Source organism: Mesoplodon mirus (assembly GCF_964341445.2).
Source record: "Mesoplodon mirus genome assembly, chromosome: 13".
Classification (NCBI taxonomy): Eukaryota; Metazoa; Chordata; class Mammalia; order Artiodactyla; family Ziphiidae; genus Mesoplodon; species Mesoplodon mirus.
The window spans coordinates 63,083,153-63,099,076 of NC_138989.1; the positions used below are offsets into that span (position 1 = coordinate 63,083,153).

Consider the following 15,924-nt stretch of genomic DNA (forward strand, 5'->3'; position numbering starts at 1 on the left):
AGCCCCCACGTGTCTTGCTCCTCTGTGCTCCTTGGCTTTGCCATGTTGTCTGTGTCAGTGATTTCCAAGCTTCACCATCTCCTCCTTGTGCTATTTGCTGTTTCCTGCAGGTGAGAATTCTATGTTCCTCAAGAACTTAAAAGAGGTCTGGGAGCAGGACTTCCTTCTCTCATATGGCTTCTCTCACAGCCCTTAGCACAGTGCTGGGCACATATTAGAGTCTCACTGAGTACTTTGAAAAGCTAATTGAATTGAATTTCCTAAATCTCAAAGTCTCGTGAAGCTGCTCAGGGCAAAGGACGGAGGTGGGGAGGGGAGAAGAAAACTAATTTCATCCCTTCCCATCTCGAATCCTGTCCAGCAGTACAGGGCTGCCCTCTAGAGATGACACAGTGCAGAATCCTGCAGGGGACCCACGGAGGTCACTCCACCCACCAACCCTGAAGGCTGGCCTTTGACCTGCTGAGGACATTGAGCCAAGAAGGAGCCAAGTCTTCTCTTTCTCTCCTCAATCTTTACTTCGTGAAACCCATCCAGGGAGAGGGAAGACCCTCCAATCTTTGTCCCCAAATGAAGGCTTCAGTAGGACAGTTGTTCTCAGATTCCCACCCCTTCTTGCTTCACCACTAAGACTCTTCTGAGATGGGACACGGAGCCAGGGCCTTCAGAAGAGTCCAGACAGGCAAACCCCGGCTCAGTGACTTGAAACTTGGGTCACATTCAGGCTCCCAGGGGAGCTTGTTAAGAAGACAGATTTCCAGGTTGCCTTCCAGGGACCCTTCATCAGGGGGTTCATCCAGTGAATCCTGTTCTTGATCATCCTCCAAGGTGCACAGGCCTCCTGCAGGGGTTCTTTCCTCCTCTGGCTGGCAGGGCCTCTGTGAGCCATTCACTGGTTCAAGTCCTTTCTCAGGTGCAGTCCAGGGCTCACTTCACACAGAGGCAAAACCCCTCTGCAGGGCCGGTGGTGCCAGGGTGGCATGGGGACTGGGAGAGGCTCTGAAGGCCACTGCTGAGCATCAGTCAGAGGAGCAACAGGTCCTCAAAGGGAACTGGGCACAGTGAAGCAGGAGGAAGGATGAGGGGGCTGGGGAATATTTGTGGAAGGAGTAGCAGACACTCTGAATCATTCCAGAAGGCGGAATTTGAATTAGTGGGTTGAATTATAAAGAGGAATATTTTAGCTCACCAAAAGAAACATTTTCTAGTATGTAGGGCTATCCAACAAAGGACTGGGATGCCCTCGGGGGAATGAGTTTCCCAATCCCAGAGACACCTAAGCAGTCACTCTATGCCAAGCACATTGACGGGGAGCCACCTGTCAGGGATGCTGTGGAGAAAATGGCAGAGGTGAGGGATGTGAGAACACTAAGGGTCCTCTTCGATCTGCAATTCCACAACATTTGACCAGGAAAGGCAGCCTTGCAGACTATGGAGGGAAGCCAGGAGAACAAGGAAGCATCTCAGAGGATGGGAGAGGTACCCAAGACCCATGCAGACGAGGCCCGGGAAGCAGGAGCCCATGAAGGGCTTTAGGAACACACATCCTCATCCTTGGAAAGACCAGAGAAGCAGAGTACCAGGGCCTAAGTGAGGCAGCGGGGTGATAAGCCAAGGGTCAGGGGCCAATAGGCCAGAGAAAGCTTCCAGGCCTTACCAGGTGAGGCTATCGGGGGCCCGTGCCCAGGGATCAGGAAGCCAGATGAACAGAATGCAAGAGGAAGTCGATTCTGGAACAAGGCTAGACTGTCTTCTAAACTCTGTGGAACTTTCTACAGCAAGATGAGGTGCTGGGTCCTCAAGTAGCTGGCTGGGTGGATAGAAGATGACCCTTGATCACACTGAGGAGCGGCCAAGAACTGCCTTTTAAATCTACTCTTTAAAAGGCCCCATAGACAGACAAAGGAGCTTCTTTTATTACTGTTCTCTCTCCCTTTTCCCATATTTCCTCTTCAGGCAGAACCCCATAATATCTGATTTGCCATTTTCCAAACAAGCCCTAGGGCCCAGCGCCCATTCTAAGTTGCGATGAAGTGCGTATATTGATGAAAGAATAAAAGCAGGGCTCCGTCCCCTCACCATTGGCAAACGGCCAGCACAGTACAGCAAGGCTTCCTCTTAAGTGGTCACATGAGAGCCCCCCAATTTCCCGTGATCAGAGTTTCAACAAACGCAAACTTGCCTTTCTGGCACAGTGGGTGGTTCGGCCAGGGGGAAAGGGGAAGGGCTAGGAAAAATCCCTGCCCCAGAGGCCAAGGGAGCAAGGCAGTCTGGAGAAAGATGATGAGAAGAAAGGTGGAAAGAAGAGGCCAGGAATGACTCACCTTCCCTGGCAAATAATACTAAACCTTCACACAGGGTTTGCAGTTCACAAGGCACTTGTGTGTCCTTGATGGAGTCTGATCCATGCAAAGGCCACGTGAGGAGGGCAGGTACTGTGGACATTCTTACTGACAGACGAGGTACTGGGGCTCAGAGAGCAAGGTGGCTTAGCTGAGGACACACAACTGCTAAATGTTGCCAGCAGGGCTCAAAGCCATGTCTCTTGTCTCCAAATCCAGGGCTGTTTCCAGAGTACCTCATGGGCTCTCATGCTCTCGGCCAGAGGTCAGCAACATTTTTCTCTAAGTGCCAAATAATAAATATTCTAGGGCTTGCAGGCCACTTGGTCTCTGTTGCAACTACTCAGCTCTTGTGCTGTAGCACCAAAGCAGCTGGATACAATCCTATGTAAATACTACATAAGCATATGGGCCCAGCTGGAAAACTGGGTCCAGCCCAGTTTTCTTGGGGAAAAAAAAAGGAAAGTTGTTTTTTCTAAGAAAACTTTATTTATGGACATGGACACTTGAACTTCACAGAACTTTCCTGTGTCATGGAATATTATTCTTGTTTTGATTTCTTTTCAACCCTTTAAATATGTAAAAGCCTTTCTAGGCTCATGGTCCACACAAAGACAGGTAGAAGGCCGGGTTTGGCCACCCCCTGGCCTGTGTTCTCCCGTGCTCTCAGGCACCGCCCTGTGTGTTTCTGGCAGAGGACTGCAGGCAACTCTGCTCTCAGTGGCCTGGATGGGAATGGAGCTGCCTGGCGCAGGGGAGTCAGCTGCTGGTTGCAGGATAATCACAGCGCATCCTAACCACTAGCTAAGCAGCTCAGGGCTCTGAAGGTGGGGGAACTATTGCCCTTTCTCTGTTGGGGTGGAAGGGGTGAGAAGGAGCAGGTCCTGTGCTCCATTTTTCCTGCCCTTACGATGTTGTGTGACCAGGCTGAGCCTGGTGTTCCCTTGAGTCCAGTGGAGAAGGGGGTCTGGTCTGGGGTTTTCTGAAGGTGGGGACGATGGCAGGTCCAGCTCTGCAACCTTAGGCGTTATGCCTTTCAGCTCATTGCCTGGTTGTGAATGAGCAAAGAGCAGAGATGGGGAGAGAGGGGAAGGTCAGGCTGGAGGAGGGGCTAACAAGGAGTTCATCGCCCTTCCTGAGTGAGCATGGGAGAAACAGGGACTAGAGAGGGCCCACCCCAGCCCTAGAGTTGGCCTGTGGTTTACCCATTTGGCACATTATCTGTTATAAAATTCTCCCTAGAACTGATTTCTCTCTGGCCTTTCAGCAGGGTTACCGTTAGCCCAAAGGGTGCCTTTGTGCAAACTAGATAAAGGGATCCCTTCCTCAAGACACGTTACTGCCATCTGTTGGATAACTGTCATAATAAATGCATAAATCTACAAGCTCTAGGATGTGAAAGCGGTCTCCTTCCATAGTTGCACTTGTGCAGTGCATAGCCTGTATATCTGAACCCAGCAACCCTACCTTTCAGGTAGTAACCTTCCACTAAAGGTCAGCTGGAGCTCGGAGCGGACAAACGAATTGAAACATTGATCTGAACAATATACAACAGATACAGGTCATGGTGCCGATCACTGGTGCCTTCCAAAGCCAAACAGCGTTGAGCTGGGGTCCTGTACAGATAGTATCATTTACAGCTTAAAGACAGATTGCTACCTCAAGGCCACATCATTGGGTTGTCTGTGTCCTTCTTGCATTGCCCAGGGGATACCCAAGTCCAGCCTTGCCCTTGTCCTTTTTTGCTTCTGCACGCCCCATTGCAGAGGCACAAGGCTACTCCTTCCAAAGAGGAAATCTGTCCCCTGCAGACCAGCCGGAAGCTGCCTGTGTGGGCTTCCAGAAAAGACAGGCACTGGCAGGCCCCAGATGCCTCCTGTGCCGCCAGGTTTGCCAGTGGCCCCCACAGCCTCCCCAGCACGCTGTCTGGAACAGTCAGCACACAGCAGTGACGGGACACATCTCCAGAGAGCAACCCTGGGCGACAGGGGGAGGTAGAGCCCTGAGGGGGCCAGAAGCCCCAAGTCCTGGTGCTGCGTGCACAACTGAGCCAGCTGAGTTGCTCACCGTGTACCCAACAGCAGGAGCCTAGCAAAGACCCCATAACTAAGCCTCTGCCCCACTTACCAAGGAAGAGACCATCCCATGCCCAACGTGCTTGGAGCCTCCGAGAAGCTCACGTGGTCCAGGCTTTTTCAGGAAGCAGAGAATCATGAATGAGCTAATGATGAGCTGACGGAGTCTCTTTCCCTGCCTTTCGCCCATCCCCAGATCCTGTTTAATTAAAAAGTGGCTTTATTTATTTTAGCAGGTGAGACTGGGGAGGAGGGTTGGAAGGAGGATGACGGGTCTTGATTTTACCCCACCCCCAACCGCATCTGCCAGGTTCACACCCTGACACCCAGCACTTCCGCTCACCCAGAGCCAGGATGCCAACACACAGAAGTGAGATCTCACAGGCGCTGCGTGGGAGGAGATGAAAATGGCAGGGAGAGAGATTGGGGGGGGCTGCCCTGGGGGCGGGAGCCAAGGGGGGACGTTCTCCCCCCAGCCAGGGAATGCCCCTAGCTACTCAAGCCTGCACGGGTATGGGGAGAATGTGGTCTGCAGAGCCCAAGGATGGGCGGCAAGGCTCCATGTCGAGAGCTAGGTCACGGCCACTGATCAGTGAATGCCCTCCCAGGCCCATGGGCTTGAATTCTCCCTCCCCCAGTGCTGTCCCCAGACAGTTTCCTCCTTCTTCCCTCGGGTCCAGAGACCCAAATCTGTCACCCAGATTCACCCTGTTCTTTAAGCAGGACTGGAACACCTCTGCTTTCTCTATAAGGCCCTCGACCTGGCTGCCCTTGCAGACACACCCACTAATCAAGATAATAAGAGCCTCCAGGGCTTACTGAGAACGCAGTGCGGGCCAGCACACCTATTATCTCCTGTAATACTCACAATGACCATTGTCACCATCTACTGATGAGGCAATCGATGGAAGCGGGAGGTTGAGACACTTAAGTTTTCACGGTTGGAAAAGAGTGAAGCCCACACCTGGACTCAAGGGATCCAGACAAGAAGGCTCTCTCCTTAGCTGTCATTCCGGCCACCCTACCGGCTGTAGCTTAAACCCCAGATTCTCTCTGAAGGGCCCTACCTCCCAAGCCCTAAATGCTCCACTCCAGAACTTCTGGGGTCTGCATCACTTATTTGGCACTTAACACTTGCTAGAACACAGGCCATGGGTTGAACTCAGCTGGGCCTGGTTACACAACATTAAAATATCACTCAGTCATGAATTTCTGGTAATCAAGAAAAAATACTCTGCTCTTTTCATCCCCCCCACCCCCAAATAAATATACAGCTCATATATTTCCTAGGAAACTGTGATGTCAGCCTAACGCTATCAGGTGTTTGAACAGTATTGAGTAGATAAGCTTTTACTCCTCCTCGTGCTCACCCCCCTCACTGCCAAGGCTCATGGAGCTATTTCCACACGCACCCCCATTGCTCGCCTGCCCCACTCCTGCTGTGCTGCCGAAGGTCCTTCCCTTCCACGTGCACACTCAGCAACTGTGGCTGCATTTCCTCTCTTTCCAACCCCGATTCCACTCCATTGCTGGAGTTTATCTTCCCACAGTGCTGGGAAGCCAGCACTTCTCAGTTGCTGCCCGAGGTGAGTAATATGCGTCCAAAGACTTGTCGTTCTGCGAGCCCCTTGAGTCAACAGTTCAATCCCTGTGCAGAACAACTAGTTTATGCTAGGAAACAATTGTGTTCATGGATGACCTAAAAAGATGGCCGTCACAGCACTGTTAGTAATAACAAGAAATTGAGAACCACTTAAAAGTACCCAAAATGAGGGACTGTTGGGGGTGAATTATAGTATTCACTCACGCATGGAATACCATGCAGCCAGTTACAATAATAGTTTAGAAGATTAGTCAATGCTGTTAAGTGAAAAACACTGGTTATAAATCTGACTATAATATAATACCATTTTCCATCAATAAATAGTGTTTAATACATTCATGCACAAAAAAAGAATAGAAAAGAAATTCACCAAAATGTTAACAGAGGTGTCTCTAAGGCTGTCCTACACAGTGATTAAGTTCAAGTCTCTGGGTTCACTCTTGGCTCCATCACTTGTAAACAAATTACTTAACCTTTCTGTGCCTTCGTTTCCTTCATCTGCAAAATGGGGATGTGATAATACCTCCCTATGTCCGAAACATACAAACAGCTTATACAGCTTAATTTAAAAAAAAAAAAGAAAAGAAAACAAAGAAACCAATCAAAAAATGGGCAGAAGACCTAAATAGACATTTTTCCAAAGAAGACATATAGGCACATAAGGCCAACAGGCACATGAAAAGTTGCTCAACATTGTTAATTATTGGAGAAATGCAAATCAAAACTACAGTGAGGTAACACCTCATTCCAGTCAAAATGGCCATCATCAAAAAGTCTACAAATAACAAATGCTGGAGAGGGTGTGGAGAAAAGGGAACTCTCCTACACTGTTGGTGGGAATGTAAATTGATACAGCCACTATGGAGAACAGTATGGAGGTTCCTTAAAAAACTAAAAATACAGTTACCATATGACCCAGCAATCCCACTCCTGGGCATATATCTAGAAAAGACAAAAACTCTAATTTGAAAAGATACATGCACCCCAATGTTCACAGCAGCACTATTTACAATAGCCAAGACATGGAAGCAACCTAAATGTCCATCAACAGATGAATGGATAATGATGATGTGGCACATATATACAATGGAATATTACTCAGCCAGAAAAAAAGAACGAAATAATGCTGTTTGCAACAACATGGATGGACCCAGAGATTATCACATTAAGTGAAGTAAGACAGACAGAGAAAGACAAATATCATATGATATCACTTATATGTGGAATCTAAATAAATGGTACAAATGAACTTATTTATGAAACAGAAATAGACTTACAGACATAGAAAACAAACTAATGGTTACCAAAGGGGAAATCAGGGGAGGGATAAATTTGGGATTAACAGATACAAACTACTATATATAAACTAGATAAACAACAAGGACCTACAGTCTAGCACAGGGAACTATATTCAATATCTTGTAATAACCTATAATGGAAAAGAATCTGAAAAACACTTGATGCTCAGGAGAGGGGTCAAGTAGGAAACCATTGGTGGCTGGAATGGACACCCACAGGCCAAGGCAATATCTGTATCATAAATTCACATTTTCATGATTACATAATACAGCTCTGTGAAAGTGCAATTTCCAAAAATAGAAACAAAGGTTATTATAAACACCTATTTGAAAACCAAAATAACCAAGTATGGGGCAAATATACAATTCCATGCATTCCCCCAAAGGTTCTGGTTGGTTGGTTGAAAGAGAATGTTGCTGGCAGTGGTCCCAGGGAACCTGAGGCCACAGTGAAGCTGCGAATTTGAGGGTCTGTCCCCAGCTTTGTGAATGAGACACTGTGCCACCAGGACCCATCAGTTCCTAAAATGCCCTCATTCTGTTCGAAAGCCTGGCGAACTCCTCACCCATGAAGTCACAGATTGAGCATCACCTCCTCTATGAAGCCCTCCTGATTCCTCCTTCCTCTGTGCTTCCACTGGCCTGGGTCATCCCCCACCTACAACATTCTATCCCTTTGTACTGTGATTATTTACTGGCCTGACCCTCTCCCCTCTAGACTCTAAGCTCCTACAGAGAAAAGGCCTTACATATTTACCCTGAGCCCAGGATCTGGTGCAGAGAAGACTCCCAATAAATGCGCACTGCCCACTGAATCACTGAATGACATCGGAGGAGCATGAGCTGGCCTCTCAAGCCCAAGGCTCTAGCTCTGCCTACAGTTACACTGTGTGACCAAGAGCAGCTTGCTCAACTTCCCTGGGCTTCTGAGCTCTTCTCTGTAACACGGAGGAGGGTAGATAAGGTCGTTTTGGGTACTGAAATTATCTGGTACTCTTCACTGGGGCCTCATTCAAAGCAGTTCTCTTCTTCCCACTCTTTCCGGAGATGACTTTCTGCAATGCTAGGTGGCAGCAGATGGGGTGGGTGGGAAGCTGCTGTGAAGTTCAGAGGAGGAGAGTGCTGCGGGGCTGGCCCTGCTCTCCCCACCCTGAAGCCCTCGTGGCTGTGAATCCGTGGGCCCAGGACCACCTCTGTAGGGTTCCAAGGAATCACGATTCCCATGCAGCAGCCACAGCAAATAGAGCTAGGGGACCCTGAGTAACATTTGAGCTGGGTTCATGGGAAATGTCAGGGAGAAGGAAGGGGTTTGGGAGGAGTGGTGCCCCTCACAAGCTTTGGCTGCCGTCAAGGTCATGAGCCTATCCCCAGTTGTCTAGATGAGCCCGCCGGATTCTAGAGGGGATCCTGGCACTTAGTGCCTCCAAAGTCCTTTCTGAGTCTGAGAGGCCAGAATCTTGAGTCTGTGCATCTCAGTGTCAGCGCAAGCCTAGATGTGGAAGAAGCAGCAGGGGGAGAAACACTGGCTTTGTAACAACAGCAACAACCAGACTTGCCTCATGTACTGAGCATTTATTCTATGTTCTGCACTCCACTAAGTCCTTTAACGTTCACTCCCCTAATTAACCAGCTCAAGCACTTTCTGAAGTGGGAATTAATGTTGTCCCCACTTTACAGATGAGGAAATAGAGGTAGAGAGATTAAGGCATATGTTCATGCTTAACTGGTAGAAAGGCAGAGCCAGGTTTTGACCACAGAGATTGGGGGTTCAGAGACAGAGCTCTTGGTGGGGAGATGGGCATGTGGAAAAGAGTAGAAAGTAGGGGGTGGGGATGAAATGGGGAAGAAGCATCCACTGCAGAAGGGGAGGGGCCAAAAGCCAATCTCCTCCTGCCTGCATAGAGGAAGGCTAGCCCCAGTCAATCCTCTGTTGGCTTGTGAAAATAAACACTCTACTAGTACTGAAAAGGCCCAAGAGGCCATCTAGTGCCCCTATTCCACAGAGGAAGAAACTGAGGACAGGAGAGGAACTGAGCTCTGCTCCATGTCCCATCCCTGCTGGGGGCAAAGCCAGAACTAGAACTCAGGGTGCACAGCCCATGTGCTTTCTGATCCAGAGAGCTATATTTTTAAATTAATGATCTAACTACTCTATGATATCATCCAGTAGAATCTGGGAGTAGGTCAGGGCTGCCGGTTTATTTGGCAGGGCTCTCACGATGGGTGTCTTTTGCATCAGTCACACAGGCTGCTTGCATTTGCTCCTGTACCATGCAGTTCTCTGGCTGGTCCGTAATCCACTGCAGGTCAGCACAATCTGCACATGCCCCTAAGATGTTCATCACGATCCCTTTCTTGTGATGTCCTTTTTTCTTTTTTTTTTTTTTTTTTTTTTTTCTATTCTTTTTGCGGTATGCGGGCCTCTCACTGTTGTGGCCTCTCCCGTTGCGGAGCACAGGCTCCGGATGCGCAGGCTCCGGATGCGCAGGCCCAGCGGCCGTGGCTCACGGGCCCAGCCGCTCCGCGGCATATGGGATCCTCCCAGACCGGGGCACGAACCCGTATCCCCTGCATCGGCAGGCGGACTCTCAACCACTGCGCCACCAGGGAGGCCCGTGATGTCCTTTTTTCAAATGCACCCTGGGCACTGTGCCCAACACGGTCTTGCCAAGACCTGGTGCACACCCGGAGCTGTGTGATAATCATTGTGTAGCACGGCCTGGGCTGGAAATTATAACCCAGTTACCTGATGAAATAAACAGGAGTGGAAACAGTGATTGTGCCAGAGGAACGCAATGTCATTGTCACCTGGTCCCCAGCTCTGGGCAACTTTGGGCCCCCAGCACTGGCTGTCTCATTTGGTAGAGCCAAAAAAAAAAAAAAAAAAAGCCAGTCCATTTGCTCCAGACTGGGAAGCAATGAGAACGTCATCTGCCTCCCCGCCGCCTGCACACTGCATGCAGCCCACCTGCCCAAGCTGTTGCTCCTCCTTGTGGGCTCCCTTTCCTCCAACTACCAGCCCCTCAGTCTCCTTGGAGCACAACACAAAACTGGTTGCAGTCGTATTTATTATTAATCCACCAAAGAAGACTAAACGCTCCTTAGAAGAAGGCTTGTCCGTAACGAACAGGTCCCAGCTGGGAGCAGGGGTGGTGGCTGGACCCACCTCACTCCAGGCCCTTCTGAATGCAAGGGCCCTCTCGGCTGTCAGTGAAGCCTGGTCTGAAACCCTGATGAGCTGTTGTGCCTGGGCTCTGACAGCCCTGGGGTGTGCACAGCCCCCAGGCCAGCTGGAACTCAGCTCCTGGCTTCAGAGGCCTGTCTCACTGCCAAGCTGGCAGGCTCTCCTGTTGCAATGTGGGCTGGTTACTGATTTAAGCCACGTGATCAACTCAGTGCTTTTCAAGGTGGGAGGGTTTGTGGGTTGGCACCAGGATGGGGATAATTACTTGGCCAGCAGGCAGGAAATGACGTCATATTGGCAGTGAGAAGGCCATGTCTGCCCTAAACAGGTCTTGCCCGTGCCTCCCTCCTGGCGAGAGCCCCTGGCATACGCTCCTTCGAGCCCCAACGCTGGGTCACCCCAAATCTACTTCATCTTATCCTGCCTGTCTGCCTCCATGTCCCCACCCCTGATCTTTCAGTGACACCCTCATCCCACCTCCAGCTTCGGGTATGTGCCCTGAGCCTCCCTGGGGCCAGAAAGGCACGGGTAGCCCTGCATTCTCAGCCTGTGTGAGTCTGCAGTGTGCTTATCAACTGCATGTGGGTGCTGTGCCCCATGAATGTCACACTAAAGGTGACCCAGCATCAAGGGATCACTGGGCGGAGGAAACATGGAGCCAGGTGAAAGGGCAGAGAGATGCTTAGCTAGCAGAGTACCAGAGGAAGCTAGTGCCTCAAGGGACCTTGGACAACATCCGGGTTTTCTGGTAAGATGAGGAGGCAGCCCAGAGGACAAGTAACTTGCCTAAGGGGCACAATTACAGAGGGGCAAGTCTAGAAGCCAGCTCTCTGGGCCCCAGGAGAGCTCTTTCCACCCATCTCTGCTGCTGGTCTTCATGAGTGGGTGTGTCTGCACACAACCCATACACACATGAGCCCACGTCCTATCGATCTTCACCCAAGCCCCACCGAAGTGACCAAGCACGCAGGCACAAGTGAAAGTGTTACCCTTAGAGAAACCTGAGCTTAGCTGGAGACACCAGATAGACACATATTAAGGAGTTAGAACCCAAAAGGCAAATAGCGGTCCCTGAGATACGGTGTTTCTCAGCCATTTATCCAACTCAAAACTCCTGAGGGCTACAGCACACCCCCATCAGCCACAGTGGCTTGTTCTGGCTGTAGCTGATTCAGCCAGAATGTATCTGAACCTCAGGGAGCAGGTGGAAAAGCTCCTCCTCTCTGCCCATGAGATTCCTTACACATCCCCTAACTGCCTTTGGGGTGGGGGCACTACGCTGAGAATCACTGCACTACAGTGGAAGGCACAGACTTCAATTTCTCCAGAGTTTGCAGGGAGAGAAAAACCCAAGGCAAGGGCACAGGTGATGCTTTCCAGAGAGGCTGGGGCTTTAGACCCAATGGGGTTTGGGTGGCATGGAGAAAACTGAAGGAGAGGGTGAAAGAGAACAGGTGGAGGGGAAGAGGCACGGGCCCTGATGTTTCCTCTGACCCTGGTATATATTTTAGTGGGTGATCCACAATTTTCTCTCTAACTGACTTGAGACAGCTGTCTGGGAGAAAGGAGAAGCCCCCATGGCAACAGGCAGGCAGGCAGGCCCTGGGGCTCTGGCGAGAGCAGTCCTATTCAGTCCTTTTTGGGGTGGCTAAGGTGGGCCTGAACCCCAGAAACTGCTTTCAGTAGTCTGGCTTCCACTCCACAATCTGGGAGTAGGTGGGGAGAGGGTGTCTCATCGTGTCCCTCAGGCTTCAATCCCATTTCCCATGGGTCCCTTGAAACTTCTTCATGGTTTATTAGTGCCGGAGAGAACAGCTTTCAGAGCACTGCCTGCCAGACACTAGAGCCAACACAGTCTGAGCAAACAGGTTGAGAAAGGGGAGTTGCTGGCCTGAGATCAAGAAACAGAGGAGGAGACTACTAAGGGTCATGGATATTCACCCTGACCTTCGTTGTAGGTGCAAAGCGGAGATAATAATAGACCTTACTTCCTCGGGGTGTTATGAATTTTAAATAAGCTACTATCTGTAAGGTATATGCACACGAAAACACAGTCTGAAGAAGGATTTTGTCCATAGCTAGTAGGTGGCATTGTTGGGACTTGAACCTAGGACTCTGTGACTTGAGATGGGAGCTCTGAACCATCATGCCCTCCACCCTCTTTGTGAATACCTTGTACTATGGCAATGTCTGTCCTCTCTTGGACTGTGAGCACCTTGAGGGAAAAGACCATGTTTTCACCCTGACCCAGAATCTAAGAGCAGCTCAGGGGGGCATCACCAATGGCAGTGGCTAATGATGAGGCTTCAGTTCGAGGTCTGGGAGACTGTCCTTAGATCCTGGCCAAGGGCTTTCATCAGTGTGTAAATGTCAATGTCCCTCTGGGTTCTGGGTGTCAAAAGCGTGAGCCATTCCAGACAGGATGAAATAAATCCTCCAGGAAGGGAATCAGGTGTCCATGTCAATGGAGGTGGGGGAATGCAAAGAAGCAGGTGGCAGGAGGGAAAATTTGCCACACTTCTGGAACGATTCGACAGTCAAGACTGTGTTTCCAGGTATAATCAACACAGATATGCTGAAAAAGCAGCTGCCAACCTTCCCCAGGCCTCAGAAAGTGCCAGGACCCCTGACCCCCATTCTAAGAAGGAAATGAGCATAGAGGTGGCTGCAAACTCCCTGTTCAGGCTGCATATATATCTGAGATGCTTAATTAGGAGGTGTGATGTCTGCCTGGATCATTTTTTTGTTGAGATGTGGTGGAGAGCCAGCCAAGATTGGGACACCCACACCTGCTGACTCACGTGGGGATGAGTCAGGAGAATTCATAGGTTTCTCCAGCAGCCTCTAAGTCCTGGGCAAGGACTGAGGACTTGGGGTGGAGACAGCATTTTCATCTTTTCTTCCAGGTGATTATGGTGTAGTGTCACTGTTAAAAATAGTTAATGAGAATTTAGGGTGCATTAAAAGAAGCAGGACATAAACCAACTGTCCATTAACCAATGAATGGATAAATAAAATGTAGTATAAATATAAAAAGGAATATTATTATGCCATAAAAAGAAATGAATTACTGATATATGCTATAACATGAATAAACCTTGAAAACATGCTGTATGAAAGAAACAAGTCACAAAAGGCCCCATATTATATGATTCTGTGTATATGAAATGTCTAGAATAGACAAAACTATAAAGATAGAAAGTAAATTAATGGTTGCCTAGAGCTAGGGAGTATTGGGAGGGGTGTGCTGTGAGTGACTGCTAAACGGTATAGGACTTCTTTTGGAATGATAAAAATGTTCTAAATTTGATTGTGGTGATGGTTGCACAACTTCACGAATATACAAAAAACCATTGAATGTACACTTTAAGGGTGAATTTTATGGTATGTGAAGTATATCCCAATAAAGAAAAAAAGTAGAAAAAAAGAAGCAGGACATCAAGGGACACTGAATAGCCAAAACAATCTTTAAAAAGAATAACAGGGTTTTCCCTGGAGATCCAGGGGTTAAGACTTCGCCTTCCAATGCAGGGGGTGCAAGTTTGATCCCTGGTCAGGGAGCTAAGATCCCACATGCCTCAGGGCCAAAAAACCAAAACATAAAACAGAAGCAATATTGTAACAAATTCAATAAAGCCTTTAAAAATGGTCCACATCGGGGCTTCCCTGGTGGCGCAGTGGTTGAGAGTCCGCCTGCCGATGCAGGGGACACGGGCTCGTGCCCCGGTCTGGGAAGATCCCACATGCCGTGGAGCGGCTGGGCCCGTGAGCCATGGCCGCTGAGCCTGCGCGTCCGGAGCCTGTGCTCCGCAAAGGGAGAGGCCACAACAGTGAGAGGCCCGCGTACCGCAAAAAAAAAAAAAAAAAAAAAAAAATGGTCCACATCAAAAAATCTAAAAAATGAACTAAAATAATAAAATAAAAAGAAGAACAAATTTGGAGGTCTCACACATCCTGATTTCAAAACTCCTACAAAATTACAGTAATAAAAATGGTGTGGTACTAGCATAAGGACAGACATTTAGACCAATGGAATATAACAGAGATCCCAGAAATAAACCTTCATATATATGGCCAAATGATTTTCAACAAGGGTGCTAAGACCATTCAATGGGGAATTGTCTTAGCACAGTCTTTTCCACAAATGGTGCTGAGAAAACTGAATATCCACATACAAAAGAATGAAGTTGGACCCTTACCTTTCACCATATACAAAATTTAATTCAAAATAGATCAACAACCAAAATGTAAGAGCTAAATCTATAGCACTCTTAGAAGAAAACATGGGACAAAAGCTTCATGACATAGGATTTGGCAGTGACTTCGGATATGACACCAGAAGCATAAGCAACAAAAGAAAAACTAGGTAAATTAGACTTCATAAAAATTAAAAACTTTTACGCACCAGCAGACACAAACAGTACAAAAGGCAGCCCATGGAATGGGAGAAAATATTTGTAAATCGTGTCTGATAAAGGGTTTATACCCAGAAATATATTCTGGATAGACTCTTACAACTCCACAAGAAAACAAACAACCTGATTAAAAAATGGGCAAAAGACTTGAATGGACATTTCTCCAAAAAGATACACAAATGACCAATAAGCACATGAAGAGATGCGCAACATTACTTATCCCCAGGAAATGCAAATCGGAACCACAGTTGAGATACCACCTCACAACCATTAAGATGGTTATTATCAAATATAAACAAATTAAACCCCCAGAAAATAACAAGTATTGATGAGTGTGTGGCAAAATTGGAATTGCTGGTAGGAATGCAAAATGGTGCAGCTGCTGCGGAAAGGAGCGTGGCAGTTCCTCAAAAAGTTAAACATAGAATTACCATATGATCCAGTAATTCCACTTCTGGGTATATATCCAAAAGAACTGAAGGCAGGAACTCGAACAGATAGTCGTACACCAATGTTTACAGCAACATTATTCACAATAGTCAAAAGGTGGAAACAACACAAAGGTCCATTGACAGACAAATGGATAAATAAAATGCGGTCTCATACAATGGAACATTATTCAGCCTTACAAAGAAAGGAAATTCTGATACATGCTACAATGTGGATGAACCTTGAAGATACTATGCTAAGTGAAATAAGCAGTCACAAAAGGACAATATTCTATGATTCCACTTATATGAGGTTCCTAAGTAGTCATTTTCAAAGAGACAGGAAGAAGAATAGAGGTTACCAGCAGTGGGAGGAGGGAGAGGAGAATATGGAGTTATTCTTTAATAGGTACAAATTTCAGTTGGGGATGATGAAAGAATTCTGGAGATGGATTGTGGTGATGGTTTCACAACAATGTGAATGTACTTAGTGCCATTGAATGGTGCATTTGAAAATAGTTAAGATGGTAAATATTATGTATATTTTTCCACAATAATTTGTTAAAAGAAGCAGGCAAT

At 48.1% G+C, this 15,924-nt stretch overlaps 1 protein-coding gene across 3 annotated transcripts in view; it reads right to left on the reverse strand.

Moving 5' to 3' along the window:
- LOXHD1 (lipoxygenase homology PLAT domains 1) overlaps positions 1–15,924 on the reverse strand; it is a gene marked incomplete at both ends in the record, with an annotated part of 210,750 nt that overhangs the window by 175,364 nt on the left and 19,462 nt on the right. The gene's annotated exons all lie outside the window — the stretch shown is intronic.